At 36.9% G+C, this 16,556-nt stretch overlaps 1 protein-coding gene across 6 annotated transcripts in view; it reads right to left on the bottom strand.

The window, feature by feature from the left end:
* The window catches only part of RNF38 (ring finger protein 38), a 138,049-nt gene that overhangs the window by 60,799 nt on the left and 60,694 nt on the right, over nucleotides 1-16,556 (bottom strand). The gene's annotated exons all lie outside the window — the stretch shown is intronic.

Below are 16,556 nucleotides of genomic sequence, written 5' to 3'. Positions count from 1 at the left end.
AGGAAAGGAGGGAAAAGAGACATAGAATAAATGGGCTTTAAGAAAATAGCAATTAAATGATGTGTTCCAGGATGGCGATATTTTAGGGTGGTCTAAAAACCAAAACCAAGGTTCTAGTTCTTTGGCATTAAACCAACCTCCTTCCTACTGTGGGCCCCAACTGCCTCCAGTAGAAAATTAAGGAATCATACTAAAATGATGTTCCAGGACCCTCAGAACCCCTAAGTATGAATAACAGTATATGGTAATCGTGTACATCTGTCTCCCAAACCAGACTGAGCACCCGGGCTCTGTTTTGGCTCTGAAACCCGAAAGTCCAAAACTACATCTGGAATGAAACACAACAGTAGATACTGGATGAATCTAAGTTCCAACAATAACATAACAGGCTCTTACAATTCCAGGACAAAGAGAAGCTAGAATGAGATAATGGAGCCCCTATGAACACACCCGTCCCCCAACCGTCCCCCAGCCCCACACCCCCATTATATAGCTCTGTTATCCAGCTGACTTCCCCTGAAGTCCTCTCTGCCAGTCTTTCAAAGTAGCCAGTTGAGATGATTTACATCCACATTTTGGGTTGTTTTTTTCCATTTCATGGTACTGAGCCTTAAATTCCAATCACACCTTAAAATGTGTCCAATGTAATCATTTCTAGCCTCTGAACCCCTCACAACTCCCCTACTACTGCTGTGGATTCACAAGCTTCCTTGCATAATACAGACCATTCTGAAACACCTTATCATATATACTTGGTTGGATATGGGCTATGCGAAGAGAAGGGAAACTAGAAAAAAACTGGGAAGGGGGAGGGAAGTAACCACATGGGAGTTGTCCAATAATGAGAGATTCCTCTAGTGCTGAATCTCAGCAGCAAAAAACCTACTATAGACAGGCGGACAAAGACAAATACCATATGATTTCACTTATTTGTGGAATATAAAAACAAGGGAAAACAGAAGGAACAAAACAGCCTTAGACTCATAGACACTGAGAAGGGACTAGTGGTTACCAAGGGGGAGGGGAGGAGGAGGGGAACTGTTGCACTACTGTGATGTACATTTGATGATAAAAAATAATAACAAAAAAAAATCTAGTACAGTCCTTCAGGGTTCCTAACTCTTAAATTTAATGTGAATCCTCTTGAGCTTTAGCCAACTCTATGAGGCAAACTTCTTGTGAATCCTTCTCAAATGGTTAAGATGTAAGCTAACTGGGCTTAACCCAAGAAGTCTGCCCAGAATGTAAACGATGCTCCCACACCTTGGTGTTAGACTGTTTAAAGTTTGTACTGCAATTTCTTCTATAAACTGATTTTCTTCACCAGAAAATCTGGTACCCTGCTAACAAACACCTACCTAATCAGTGGGAAAGGCTTTAACATGGACCACTTTTGACCACCTGATGTGGCAGGTGGTAGTAAATTATATTAGAACAGTCGTTCTACCACAGTCCACCTAAAATTTTATTTGTTGTCTGTTCAAACAGGTTGGAAGCCTTCTTAGAGAGGTGTCCAATAAAACTTTCTGCAATAAAAGGTTTAACATTTGCACCATCCGAAAGGTAACCACTAGCTACAGGTGGCTACTGACCACTTGAAACGGGTCTAGTATAAGTAATGAATTGACCAGGATCAGCTTAAAAAACCGCATGTGGTTAGGGGATGGCATTTTAGGAGAAGTAGTTGCTTGTGGCAAGGGCTTTTTGAGAATTCTGACCCCAAGACTGCTCTTTAAAATTAATTTTCACGACAGAAGTGAAAACTGTGAATGACTACTAAAAATTTTTCCCTCAGGTACCCAAGACATTTAAGTCCTCTCACCTTAAAAAAAAAAAAATATATATATATATATATATATTTATACACACACACACACACACACACACACACACACCAATATATTGCTTACCAAATAGGAAAATACTGAAGTTCCTTCAAATGTATTTGGTCACTGGGATCTACCCTGGTGTCCTATATTCTAATACATGGGAATAACAGCTGGATTTTCCATGCACTGGATCTACAGATGAATTACGAGGTATTGATATCTTTAACAATAATGAATCTTCAATGTGTGAGCAAGATGCATCCTGTTTACCTGAGTCATTAATGTTCTCAATGTTTCACAGTTTTCCATAGAGGTCTCACACATTTTCGTTCTTAGGTTTATTCTAGTTTTTATATACATTACTAGTTTACTTCAATTCTTTTGAGTGTTCTATACACACAATTCTGTTGGCAGAAAATAACAAACATTCAATTTTTCTTTCTAAAACATTCTCCTTTTCTTTGTCTTGTCTTATTGCACTGCCAAGGACTTCTCATACAGTGCTAAATACATATAGTGAGACTAGGCATTTTTGTCTTATTCCAAAATGAAATTTCCCAACATTTCATCCTTAAGTATGATGTTTGCTTTTTTGTAGGTCCCTTTAGCAAATTAAGGGAGTTTTCTTTTACTTCTAATTTGTAAACATTTATCATAATGGATGTTTAATTTTATCAAAATTTTCTGTTATTTATGATAATCATGTGATTTTTCTGTTAATGTATGAATTATATTGATTGGTTTTGGATGTTAAACCAATTTTACATTCCCAAGAAAATCATGCCTTATTGTCATACCCTTTTTATATACTGTTGGATTTGGTTTGTTAATATTTTGTTTAGGATTTTTACATCTGTGTTTTTGAGTGAGATTATCTATTACTTTCCATTTTTTGTGATGTCCTTGTCAAATTCTGTTACAAAGACTATGTTAAAATGAACCAGGCAGTGTTCTATCTTTTCATATTCTATAGAAGTTTCTTTAAGATTGGTGTTATGCCTTTTTTAAATGTTTGGTAGAATTTGCTGGTTGGCCAACTGAACTTGCATTAAATTTCTTTAGTAGTTATGTATTTTATTCTCAGATTCTCTTTTCCTTATTTCTAACAAATGGAAAACAACTATAATCTCAGGACATATATAAGAAAGATCTCATTCTGAAATTCACAATATCTGCTTCTAGAAAACTGTCTCCCAACCTTGTGAGTTTGAGGGTACTACTGCTGGAAATACATTTAAGCACACTGTATAAACAATAATCATGAACACATTTTCCATAAGTGAGTTAATAGTCTGCAAACAGCAAATAAAAAATTTGGTTTTGTGCTCAGTTTTGCATTTTTAGACATGAAAGATGAATAATGGTTATCTGAAGGATTTCTATACAAAAGAGGTGACTGTGAAGCTACAGGGTTTCTTGTCTCTCTCACTTCTATCACAACACCTTACAATATTTATTAAATGTCTGTTTCCCTTTATTAAACTAAGTTCCTAGAGGGAAGGTCCCATTTTTCCTTCATTTGTCTATCATTAACGTCCTCATTCGGAGAATGTTGGCTGGAAGAAAATGCACAAAAAAGGAAGGAGGGGCATTTCCTATTTTAAGATGCAAAAGTCATGACGGAAGAACTGAAGGTAAAGAATCACTTATCCAGATGCCAAGGAACCATGCACATGAAGGAAAATATCAAAGGAAAAAAAATGCTACACATGCTACACACTTTTGGGTTCTGCCAAAGAAAGTGTGGAGAAGTTGAGGTTCCTATGGCCAGGAACCTCACTGAACTTAAACCACCGATGATCTAACTGGCCTGTTGCTAGGCTACCACTTCCACACCTTTAGGCAATAAGCTATTATTGCGCTATATAGAGAGCTCCGCCCAGTGTTCTGGGTGGAGGCAGAGACGCTACTGCTCCACCTATCGCAGGGAGAACAAGCTGGGTAATAAACCCTTTCACTCCAAAGAACATTTTGCTGTCAATTTCTTTGGTCACACTGAATCCATAGCGAACTTGCCCGGGGCTGAAACCCATTGGCAAGACAAAACTGTTAGAGAATGACCTTCTGGCTGGAAGTAAGTGACCTCTATAATGAAGAGGCAGTTTCCCATTGTTAACAACTGTCAGGAATAGCGCTGTGGTGCCATCACATCCATTGCCAAGTCTCCTGATAGAAACCTCACTCCAACCTCAAAACTACTGCTGAGTTACTGGCCTCTCCTCTGTGTTCTAATATTAATTATTCTGCCTTGAAATATGTATTTACTTGACTCTTCTGCCCATTAGACAGTGAACTCCTTAAAACCAAGGACTAAGTCTCACTGACTCTGGCAGGGGATCTAGCACATGGCAAGTGCTAAGTGATAATTCAATTAATGATATATAAACACTTCACAGCAGTGGTAATTTCAGTGTTTTCTCAATAAGTAAATTCCTAGGGAGAAATGGGAGACAAAAACAGAGTAGGTAGTGAGAGGAACAAGGAGATAAAAAATAAACTTCAAAATTTTCCTGAGCTCTGCTCACCTTCTTCCCTAAGTTTCCCTCCTTCCACCAAGACCAGCTAAAAGGACCTAATAAGATGAAGCTGCTCAAGGGAAAGGTATATTGGCCTAGCACCATTCAGGCTATACAGTATTTATAAGCTTGACAAAACTTGATCTAATACAAAATATCAGCATAAGCACTTTCACCTGTAAGTGTTACCACTTGTCAGAGTGGAAAGGTAAATAATAAGCAGCAGACAGCTACAGACAAGAAAAACCAGAAAGGGGCAGCAAAAGTGCACCCAAACCCAAGTCCACTGAAGGCCTTCCATAATATAGTCAGCTATCAGCCAAGGAGAGGGAGAGAGAAGCTCTGAAAAGAGAACTTGGGCTAGAGTACTCTGAGAGTAGTCATATTTCATATCCAGCTTTAAGTTCTCTTTGTTGTAATTCCCTCTTATTAAATCCTTGGGCCTTCACTATGTTTTTATGAAAGATAATAGCCTAGGAACAGGGCCAAACTGGAGCCAAGTGACAGCCAGTGAGAACAGCAGCACTTAGAGAGCTGGTGATCAACAGACCCTGGGTCATAGGAGGGTAAGTTGGGAGGGCAAGCAATCACTGGAACACATAACCAGGATGTCCCAGAAACATCTGTGAGGGAAGCCAGATAGAACTGGCCAGCGGCAGTTAAGAGGAACAGGGGCTCAAATCACCAATAACTGGACACTAAAGGAAAATATACCCCAAATACGCAGGGAACATGGGCTACCTTATATAAGTGCTTCAAGGAAATAAATAAATGATAGTATAAGCACTGATTAAAAAACAGGGAGAAGCACAGGCAACTAGCTCCTTCACTCTGGGAAGGACATTGAAAAAAAGCAGTTGCTGAAAAGGGATATGGGAAGAGAGCATTAAATATCTGAAGATGTTTGAGATGCAATGTCCTCTGTGGGGATTAGAACACACGATCACCATGCAACTTCCACCACATTTGATGAGGAACAGACTTTCCTCTGGGGAATCCTGATGGATCTCATGTGACTGCATGGTTGATAACTTGCTCTGGATGATCCTCCTTGATTTAGAATTCTAAAACCTTGCATTTATGAAATATGATCAGTTCCCTGAAACTGCCAGAGTCCTTGTGGTACTTCTACTGATGACACAGATTTAGGATGCTGCCTAACCTTGGTAGTTTTGCACAGACATTGCGATACATGGCACATCTCTATAAACCCTGCACCGTCCTGCCCATGCCACACTTAACAGGGGTCTTTCCATACTTTTTCTAAGTTAAAGGATGTGTGTTACCTGAGCAGAATTCCAATTTATACCACAAAATAGAAATAAAAAACCAGGACAACTCTTTGTAGAGCAAATATAAAATTTAAGCTCCCACAGGAAGTTTATCCCCTCTCTGCTTGCTTGTTCCTATTATAATAATGTCTGGTATTGATAATGGGGGGAATCTAGTAACCATAACGTTGCTCATGTAATTGTACATTAATGATACCAAAAAATATATATAATAATGTCTTGTAAATAAAAACAAAATAAACTTAGCAGGCAATGACATTTCAAAGACCAACAAAAGAATGCCAAGTAATAATCTCAAAATGCCTATCACTACATGATATTTTTAATCGCTCAGGTATTTCACAATAAGGCAGAGAATCTATTTAAAAACACACTGGATCACATAATACTACATAGCTTGAAAGTGTAGTGTAAAATCAACAAAAGTTTTAAGGAAATATAGGTAAAATATTTGGAGACAGATTTCCCTAATATATAAGCAATGAAATATATTCCAAGGGACTATATCAATAGATGTACTCCCAAAATAATTTAGAATTTCTGTATAGGGAAAAAATTCATTAAAAATTAAAAGCTGGGAAATTTTCTGCTAATATGACAGATGATGAATATCCCCTTACAGTGATAGGAAAATAGGAATATCCCAAAATAAGAGAAAAATATGGAAAAGACAATTATTTAAAAAGCAATACAAATGACTAATGAATAGTTGAACATATGGAAAACTATCATCAAAGAAATATACATTAAAACAACTAGACACCATTTCTCAATCATATTCACAAACTAAATCACATAATGGATGATATTCAACTCAATGATGTGATAAGGAAGTGAGATGAGCATTCTCATACAGAAGCATAAACTGATGCATATGAATGTGTGGAAAAATAGATAAAAAGAGATACAGGCTGGAAAATGGTCATATCCTTTCATCCAATTCTATTCTAGTCACCTAAGCTCGAGAAATAAATCATTCAAAACTTACTACAAAGTTATAGTAATCAAAACACTGTGGTACTGGCATAAAGACCGATGGAATAGAAAGCCCAGAAATAAACCCTTACATAAGTGGTCAAATGATATCGACACAGGTCCCAGACAATTCAACGGGAAAAGAACATTCTTGGGAAAATTGGATACCCTTTTGTAAAACAATTAAGTCAGATTCTTATTTTACACTATACAGAAATTAACTCAAAATGAGTCAAAGATTTAAACATAAGAACTAAAACTACAGAACTTTCCAACATATATATATAAACATATATATTTAAACTACGTATGTATGAGCTATCTATAAACTATATATAAACTTTATATATGTTATAGTCATAAAATTGGATTTGGCAATGATTTCTTGGATATAACACCAAAAGGAAAGCTAAAAAGAGAAAAATAAAAAGATGATTGGATTAACTCAAAATAAAAACTGCAAGGGACTCAATCAACAGAGTGAAAAGGCAGCTTACAGAATGGGAGAAAATATTTGCAAGCCATGTTTGATAAGGAGATAATATCCAAAACATATAAAGAACTCCTATATAACTGAACAAAAATCAAAACCTGATTTAAAAATGGACAAAAGACTTGAATAGACAGTTCTCCAAAGAAGATACCCAAATGGCCAAGCATATGGAAAGATACTCAGTATCACTAATGAGTAGGGAGATGCAGATCAAAACCATAATGAGACACTACCTAACAAACATTAGGATGGTTATCATTCAAAAACAAACAGATGAAAACAAGTGTTGGCAAGGATTTAGAAAAACTGGAATCTTTATGTACTGTTGATGGGAATATAAATTGTATGGCCACTTGGAAAACACTATAGCAGTTCCTCAAAACATTAAAAATAGAAATGATCCAGCAATTCCACTTCTGGGTATATATCCAAAATAATTGAAATCAGGGTCTCAAAAAGATATTTGTATACCTATGTTCCTAGCAGCATTATTCACAATAGCCAAAATGTGGAACCAACCCAAGTATTCATCAATAGATGAATGGATACACAAATTCGGGTATATATATACAATGGAATATTATTCAGTATTAAATCAAGTAATAAATATTATTTAAAAGAAAGGAAATTCTGACATACACTACAACACGGATCAACTCTGATAACATCATGTAAGTGAAATAAGTCGGTCAGGAAAAGACAAATATTGTATGACTCCACTTACATGAGGTACAGAAAGTACTCAAATTCAGAGACAGAATGTAGAATGGTGGTTGCCAGTGGCTGGAGGAGGGAAAAGGAGAATGAGGAGTTGCTGAATGAATAAATGCATAATAGTGTTTTTAAGGCTTTTAATTTATTAATAACCTATGGATAGTTTCACTTAACTTCAGAGTATGTTTTTGCAGTTCAGTGTTGACAGGTTCCTTAAAATTTAAGTATCAAGAGAAATAAAGTCATATTAAATTTCTGGCTGAGGAAGCTGGTGGGGGGGGGCTTATCCTTAATTAAAAAAATTTTTATTTTAGTTGACATTAGTTTCAGATGTACAACAGAGTGATTCAACATTTACATAATTACAAAACATTCACCCATGATAAATGTAGTAACCATCTGTCACTGAAGTTATTACATTATTATATTCACTATGCTGTGTTTTTCATCCCATGAGTTATGTCTTTCATAACTTGATCTCTGTATTTCTTGATCTCCTTCACCTATTCACTTATCACCCAACTCCATAAAAAAAATTCTTAATTGCCTAAACTACACGAATAAAAACAGGCTAAATAAATTATCATGTATCCTTACGGAAGAACATTACGCAGCCATTTTAACCAATGTTTCATGTATATGTATTATACAGATTATATTTTTCAAGATGGCTGTAGGTTTTCCTACCCTTCATTCTCTTATGTTAACATTCCTCCCGAGTGGTGGGATCAAAGGTCCCTCTCCTCTTGAATTTGAGCAGGCCTGTAACTATAGTGGAATTGATGCTTTATGACTTGTGTAGTTAGGTCATAAAAGGCCATACACCATCTGTGTGCTTTTCTTGGGACAGTTGCTCTTGGAATTAAGCTGCCATGCCATGGGGAAGACCACACTACACATAGGCACTCAGGCCAAGGGTCTCAGTGAAGTCCCAACTGACAACCAGCATCAACCATCAGACCTGTAAGAACCTCAAGACGACTCCAGCCTCAGCCACTATTTGATGGCAAATTCATGAGAAACTCTGAGCAAGCACCACCTAGTTGAGCACAAGAAACCCCAGAACCATGAAAGATACTGTAAGATATACTATGCACCAGAGTTTTTACACACCCACACATAATCAGAACAGTTTAGTTTTATTTTAACCATTTAGAATGAAAAGAAAAATTAGAAGAAAAAATGCTATGTTAACAGTGGTTGTCTATTTGAAAGATGGTGTGCTTATGAAAGTCTATGTCTATGTGTATTTTCCCCAGATTTCTATAATGGAAACAAATAAATTATATATATAATTGGGGCATGTGGAGATTTATTTTTTTAAGCACAAGGGGCAAGAACAATAAAGGAGATCTTTTAATGGCCAATAAATATAAAAAATGATGCTCAGCACACTTAGTCATCAGAAAAATGCAAATTAGAACAATGAGATGCCACTTCACACTCACTACAATGGCTGTAATTTAAGACAACTCAAAAGTGTTGGCAAGGATATGAAGAAAATGGAACCCTGATGCATTTGCTAGAATGCAAAATGGTGCAGCCACTTTGCAAAACAGCTCAGCAGTTCCTCAAAATGTTAAACAAAAATCTATCATGTAACCAACTAAGCAAAAACATACATACACACAAATATTCATAGCAGCATTACACATAATCAAAATACAAAAATAAATATCTATCAACTGGTGAACAGACAAGCAAAGTGTGTTCAATCCATATGATTGAATATTATTCACCCATAAAAAGGAATGAAGTACTGATTCATACTGCAACATAGGTGAACCTTGAAGCTACCATGCTATGTGAGAGAAGCCAGACACACAAGGCCATATATATTGTGATTCCATTTATACGAAATGTATAAAACAGGCAAATCTACAGACAGAAAGATTAATGGTTGCCAGAAGCTGGGGTGGGGGGTGGGGTGGGGAGGAATAATGGGGAGTAACTGCTAATGGGTATGGGTTTTTGAAAGGGGAATGATAAAATGTTCTAAAATTAGTGGAGATAGTTGTACAACTCTGAATATACTTAAAAAAACCACTGTTTGCAAAAATGAAAAATGTCTTATACAAATGCAACTTTTGAAAAATCCTGCTAATACTAAAATTTGCATTGGTGTCACTTCCGGAAACAGGGATTCAAGGTAGTACTGCATATCTTTTATAATCAACATGTAATTTTAAAAAACACTAAAAAATTTAAAAGACAAGATGAAAGGAAGTATATGATCATGGAAGAAAGAAACAGTAGCACATTTCCCACCTTCCCTGAAAGCAATCTGCATGTGCTTACCTGTGCACATACTAGATTAGTGCCTTCCTCCATGGCTAATGGTCCTAACACTAGCACAAGGAAGTTTCGTCCAGAAAAGACTTCTGCCCTTAGTAGCTATTCATATACATGCAGTTTAGAAAGAATTCTCCCATTTCCCTTTTAAATGCCCTGCTTTCCTGTGTGTACCAGACTACTCTAGAAAAGTGTACCACTGAGGCTGTAATTGTAATTCCTGAAGGAATAGTCTTTTACCAAATTGGTCAATATTTTATCTCATCCTCTGGACAGATCTATTCCCTTATGCTAGGTTTGTTCTCATGGTGAAAATATGACTATTTATTCCCAGGTTGACATTAGCTGAGTTCGGTTAATTTCAATACCTAGGTGAAACATAAAGATGCCACCACAATTAAATTTTTATGTTATATTTGTATTTTTAAAGTATTTCTACAGAAGCATCACATTTGAGCAATGTAATAGAGCACAAATAACGTGTGAAGCATAGGATTCTGAGTGTGACGCAGGCAGAGGCATCAGGTCAGAGGGGCCTGAAGGAACAGGCATGAATCAGAATGGAGGAAGGCAGGCAAAGACTTCCTGCCAATGTACTCGGTTTCACTGTGCTTTTTCAGGGCCTTCTTCATTTGCATATACTCTCCATTTTTCTCTGAGTATGTCATAGTTGAGTGGGTGAAGTTAAAATATGAATGGATTTTCTCAGATAGTAGAGTACAGACTCTGGAGCTAGGCAGCTTGGATAGGAATCCGAGCTTTACTACTTACTAACTGGGCAACCTTGGGAAAATTACTTAATCTATGTTTCATATTCTTCACCCACAAATGGGGATTTTGTAGGGCATTGTGACTACGCTGTTTGAGAGGCAACCTTTTCCTAGTACTCTTATACTTGTCCCCTGGTTTATTATTTGTCTTGCCATCTCTCCAGCCCACTTACAGAAAGCAAGCTTCACAGAGTAAGGATTCATATCTGTCTGTTTACAGCACTGTCCCCATTGCCTAGAAGAGTGCTTGGTACACAGTACGTATACAAATATATAATAAATACATTTTCACTACTGGGAAATTGTGGGGTATGGCACTATGAATGACTATAAAAATATTACTGGTGGGGGGAACTGTGGTCTCTTCTCAGCTCTGTCCCGTGGCGGGACTTCTTACCCTCCATTCCCAGTTCCCTCAGGCGGCCACCCCCATGTGTACGAGCCCAGGCGCAGCTTCTGCCCTGCGCTCCCTCCACCTTTCACTGCCCAGCTGCCAAGATTGTAAAAGCTTTGAAGCTCAGCAAAGAAGGGAAATCCATTGAAAGCAGTCTGTAAAGTGTCTAGCAATATCCAGCTATCACCTGAACTCTGCCTGCTGCCTGCCAGATTCTTCCTTTGGGGTCCTTGCTGGCAGGAGAGCAAACGATGAATGTGATTGTACAATATAATGAAAAATTCACTGTTTAACAGTTACCAAACTATTAAGAGGAAAAATAGTTTAATTTTAAGAGAAAATAGAAGGTCATGATCTATAGTTCCTGCTCCCTGCAGTGGTGTGGACCCAGAGATCAAGCTTAGAAGAAGACCAGACCCTGATTTCACACTTCTGATAGGGGAAGATGGCAGCATGAGATGTGAGACATAGAATTCCTCCAAAAACCACATATATTATGGAAATATAGTCAATACAACTAATACTGAAAGAGCAACAGGGAAGAAGGCTGCACCAGACTCTATACACCTGGAGAACAGAACAGACCTTACAAAACTGGGCACCAGCGACGTTCCCCTGCGACCCCCAAGATCACTCAAGGGGCTGAACAGCTCCAGAGAGTAAAGCTTCTGGGCACTAGAGGGCGCCATATACAAACATGAAAGGTCAAAGGAACCAGGTTCAGACGAAAGTCTCAAAAACACCAGAAAAAGGCCCAAATGAAAAACTCACCAATCTTCCTGAAAGTGAGTTCAAAATAAAAATTACAAGCATGCTCATGGAGGTACAGAAAAATATTCAAGAACTCAGGAACGAATTTAGGACAGAGATTAAATCATTAAGAAATTCCGTATCAGAAATGAAACATACAATGGAGGAATTTAAAAGCAGATTAGATGTCATAGAAGAAACGGTAAATGGAATAGAAATTAGAAAAGAGGAATACAAAGAAGCTGAGGCACAGAGAGAAAAAAGAATCTCTAAGAATGAAAGAATATTAAGAGAAACTGCGTGACCAATCCAAACGGAACAATATTTGCATTATAGGGGTACCAGAAGAAGAAGAGAGAGAAAAAGGGATAGAAAGTGTCACTGAGGAGGTAATTGCTGAAAACTTCCCCAATCTGGGGAAGGAGATAGTCTCTCAGGCCATGAAGGTGCACAGGTCTCCCAACCAAAGAGACCCAAGGAATACAATGCCAAGATTTATACTAATTAAAATGGCAAAGATAAAGGATAAGGATAGACTTTTAAAAGCAGTCAGAGAGAGAAAAAGTTTCACATACAAACGAAAACCCATAAGGTTACCATCAGACTTCCCAACAGAAACCTTACAGGCCAGAAGGGATGGCATGATATATTTAATGCAATGAAACAGAAGGGACTTGAACCAAGAATACTCTACCCGGCAAGGTTATCATTTAAATTGGAAGGAGGGATTAAACAATTTTCAGATAAGCAAAAGTTGAGAGAATTTACCTCTCACAAACTACCTCTACAGTACATTTTGGAGGGACTGCTATAGACAGAAGTATTCCTAAGGCTAAATAGCTGTCACCAGAGAAAATAAAAGCACAGCAAACTAAAACAATTAATTACTAAGCAGATGCAAAATGAAATCAACTACCCCCAAAGTCAATCAAGGGCTAGACAATGAGTACACAATATGACACCTAATATATAAAGAATGAAGGAGGAAGAAAAAGGAGGAAAAAGAAAAAAGAACCTTTAGGTTGTGTTGTAATAGCGTACTGAGTGAGTTAAGTTAGACTGTTAGATAGTAAGGTAGTTACCCTTGAACCTTTGGTAACCATGAATCTAAAGCCTGCAATGACAATAAGTACATACTTATCAATAATCATCCTAAATGTAAATGGTCTGAATGCACCAATCAAAAGATATAGAGTCACTGAAATGGATGAAAAAACAAGACATGTCTATATGCTGCTAACAGGAGACTCACTTCGAACCCAAAGTTATGAATAGACTGAAAGTAAATGGATGGAAAAAGATATTTCATGCAACCAATAGGGAGAAAAAAGCAGGAGTTGCAGTACTTGTATCAGACAAAACAGACTTCAAAACAAAGAAAGTCACAAGAGACAAAGAAGGATATTACATAAAGATAAAGGGCTCAGTCCAACAAGAAGATATAACCATTATGAATATCTATGTACCCAACACAGGATCACCTACATATGTGAAACAAATCCTAACAGAATTAAAGGGGGAAATAGAATGCAATGCATTCATTTTAGGAGACTTCAACACACACCACTCCAAAGGACAGATCAACCAGACAGAGAATAAGTAAGGAGGCAGAGGCATTGAACACCACATTAGAACAGATGGACTTAACGGACATCTACAGAACACTCCATCCAAAAGCAACAGGATATACATTCTTCTCAAGTGCACATGGAACATTTTCAAGAATAGATCATATACTAGGCCACCAAAAGAGCCTTAGTAAATTCAAAAATATTAAAATTGTACCAACCAGCTTCTTAGACCACACAAGTATGAAACTAGAAATAAATTACACAAAGAAGATGAAAAGGCCCATAAACACACGGATATTTAATAACATGCTCCTAAATAATCAATGGATCAATGACCAAATAAAAACAAAGATCAAGCAATATGTGGAGATAAATGACAACAATTATTCAACACTGCAAAAATCTGCGGGATGCAGTGAAGGCCATGCTAAGAGGGAAGTATATTGCAATACAGGCCTACCTCACGAAAGAAGAACAATCCCACATGAACAGTCTAAACTCACAATTAACGAAACTAGAAAAAGAAGAACAAATGAGGTCCAAAGTCAGTAGAAGGAGGGACATAATAAAGATTAGAGCAGAAGTAAATAAAGTAGAGAAGAATAAAACAATAGAAAGAATCAATGAAAGCAGGAGCTGGTTCTTCGAGAAAATAAACAAAATAGATAAACCCTTAGCTGGATCTTATAAAGAAAAAAAGAGAGTCTACGCATATAAACAGAATCAGAAATGAGAAAGGAAAAATCACTACAGACACTAAAGAAATACAAAGAAGTATGAGAGAATACTACGAAAAATTATATACTAACAAACTGCAAAACCTAGAAGAAATGGACAACTTTCTAGAAAATACGATCTTATAAGGCGGACCCAGAAAGAAACAGAAAATCTGAATAGACCAATTACCAGCAAGGAAATTGAATTGGTAATCGAAAAACTACCTAAGAAGAAAACTCCTGGACTAGATGGCTTCACTGCTGAATTTTATCAAACATTTAGTGAAAACTTAATACCCACCCTCCTTAAAGTTTTCCAAAAAGTAGAAGAGGATTAATACCCACCCTCCTTAAAGTTTTCCAAAAAGTAGAAGAGGAGGGAATACTCCCAAACTCATTCTATGAGGCCAGCATCACTCTGATACCAAAACCAGGCAAAAACACCACATAAAAAGAATATTACAGACCAATATCCCTGATGCACAAAGAGGCAAAAATACTCAACAAAATATTAGCAAACTGAGTTCAAAAGTACATGAAAAAAGATCATCCATTATGATCAAGTAGGATTTATTCAAGGGATGCAAGGATGGTACAATATTTGAAAATCCATTAACATCATCCACATCAACAAAAAGAAGGACAAAAACCATATGATCATCTCCATAAATGCTGAAAAAGCATTTGACAAAATTCAACATCCATTCATGATAAAAACTCAACAAAATGGGCATAGAGGGCAAGTACCTCAACATAATAAAGGCCATATATGACAAACCCACAGCCAACATCACACTGTACAGTGAGAGGTTGAAAGCTTTTCTTTTAAGATTGGGAACAAGACAAGGATGCTCACTCTCCCCACTTTTATTCAACATAGTTCTGGAGGTCCTAGCCTCAGCAAACAGACAACACAAAGAAATAAAAGGCATCCAGATTGGCAAGGAAGAAGTTAAACTGTCCCTGTTTGCAGATAACATGATATTGTACATAAAAAACCCTAAAGAATTCACTCCAAAACTTCTAGATCTAGTATCTGAATTCAGGAAAGTTGGAGGATACAAAATTAATACACAGAAATCTGTTGCATTCCTATACACTAATGATGAACTAGCAGAAAGAGAAATCAGGAAAACAATTCCATTCATAATTGCATCAAAAAGAATAAAATTCCTAGGAATAAACCTAACCAATGAAGTTAAAGACCTATACTCTGAAAACTATAAGACACTTATCAGAGAAATTAAAGAAGATACCAATAAAAGGAAACACATCCCGTGCTCAAGAATAAGAAGAATTAATATTGTCAAAATGGCCATCCTGCCTAAAGCAATCTACAAATTCAATGCAATTACTACCAAAATAACAACAGCATTATTCAATGAACTAGAGCAAATAGTTCTAAAATTCATATGGAACCACAAACGACTTCGAATAGCCAAAGCAATCCTGAGAAGGAAGAATAAAGCAGGGGGGATCTGGCTTTCCAACTTCAAGCTCTACTACAAAACCACAGTAATCAAGACAATTTGGTACTGGCACAAGAACAGACCCATAGACCAATGGAACAGACTAGAGAGCCCTGATATAAACCCAAACACATATGGTCAATTAATATATGATAAAGGAGCCATGGCATACAATGGGGAAATGACAGCCTCTTCAACAGCTAGTGTTGGCAAAACTGGACAGCTACATGCAAGAGAATGAAACTGGATTATTGTTTAACCCCATACACAAAAGTAAACTCAAAATGGATTAAAGACTTGAATGTAAGTTATGAAACCATAAAACTCTTAGAAGACAACACGGGCAAACATCTCCTGAATATAAACATGAGCAACTTCTTCGTGAACCCATCTCCTTGAGAAAGGGAAACAAAAGCAAAAATGAACTCATGGGACTACATCAAACTAAAAAGTTTTTGTACGGCAAAGGACATCATCAACAAAACAAAAAGGCATCCTACAGTATGGGAGAATATATTTGTAAATGACATATCCGACAAGGGGTTAACATTCAAAATATACAAAGAACTTACACGCCTCAACACCCAAAAAGCAAATAACCCGATTAAAAAATGGGCAGAGGATATGAAGAGACAGTTGTACAAAGAAGAAATTCAGATGGCCAACAGACACATGAAAAGATGCTCCACATCACTAATCATCAGGGAAATGCAAATTAAAACCACAATGAGATGTCAGCTCACACCAGTAAGGATGGCTAGCACAGAAGAGACTA

The sequence above is a fragment of the Manis javanica genome, chromosome 2 (genome assembly GCF_040802235.1).
Source record: "Manis javanica isolate MJ-LG chromosome 2, MJ_LKY, whole genome shotgun sequence".
Taxonomy (NCBI): domain Eukaryota; kingdom Metazoa; phylum Chordata; class Mammalia; order Pholidota; family Manidae; genus Manis; species Manis javanica.
Note: the sequence above shows the minus strand (reverse complement) of the source record. Positions and strands in the feature narration are given on the sequence as shown.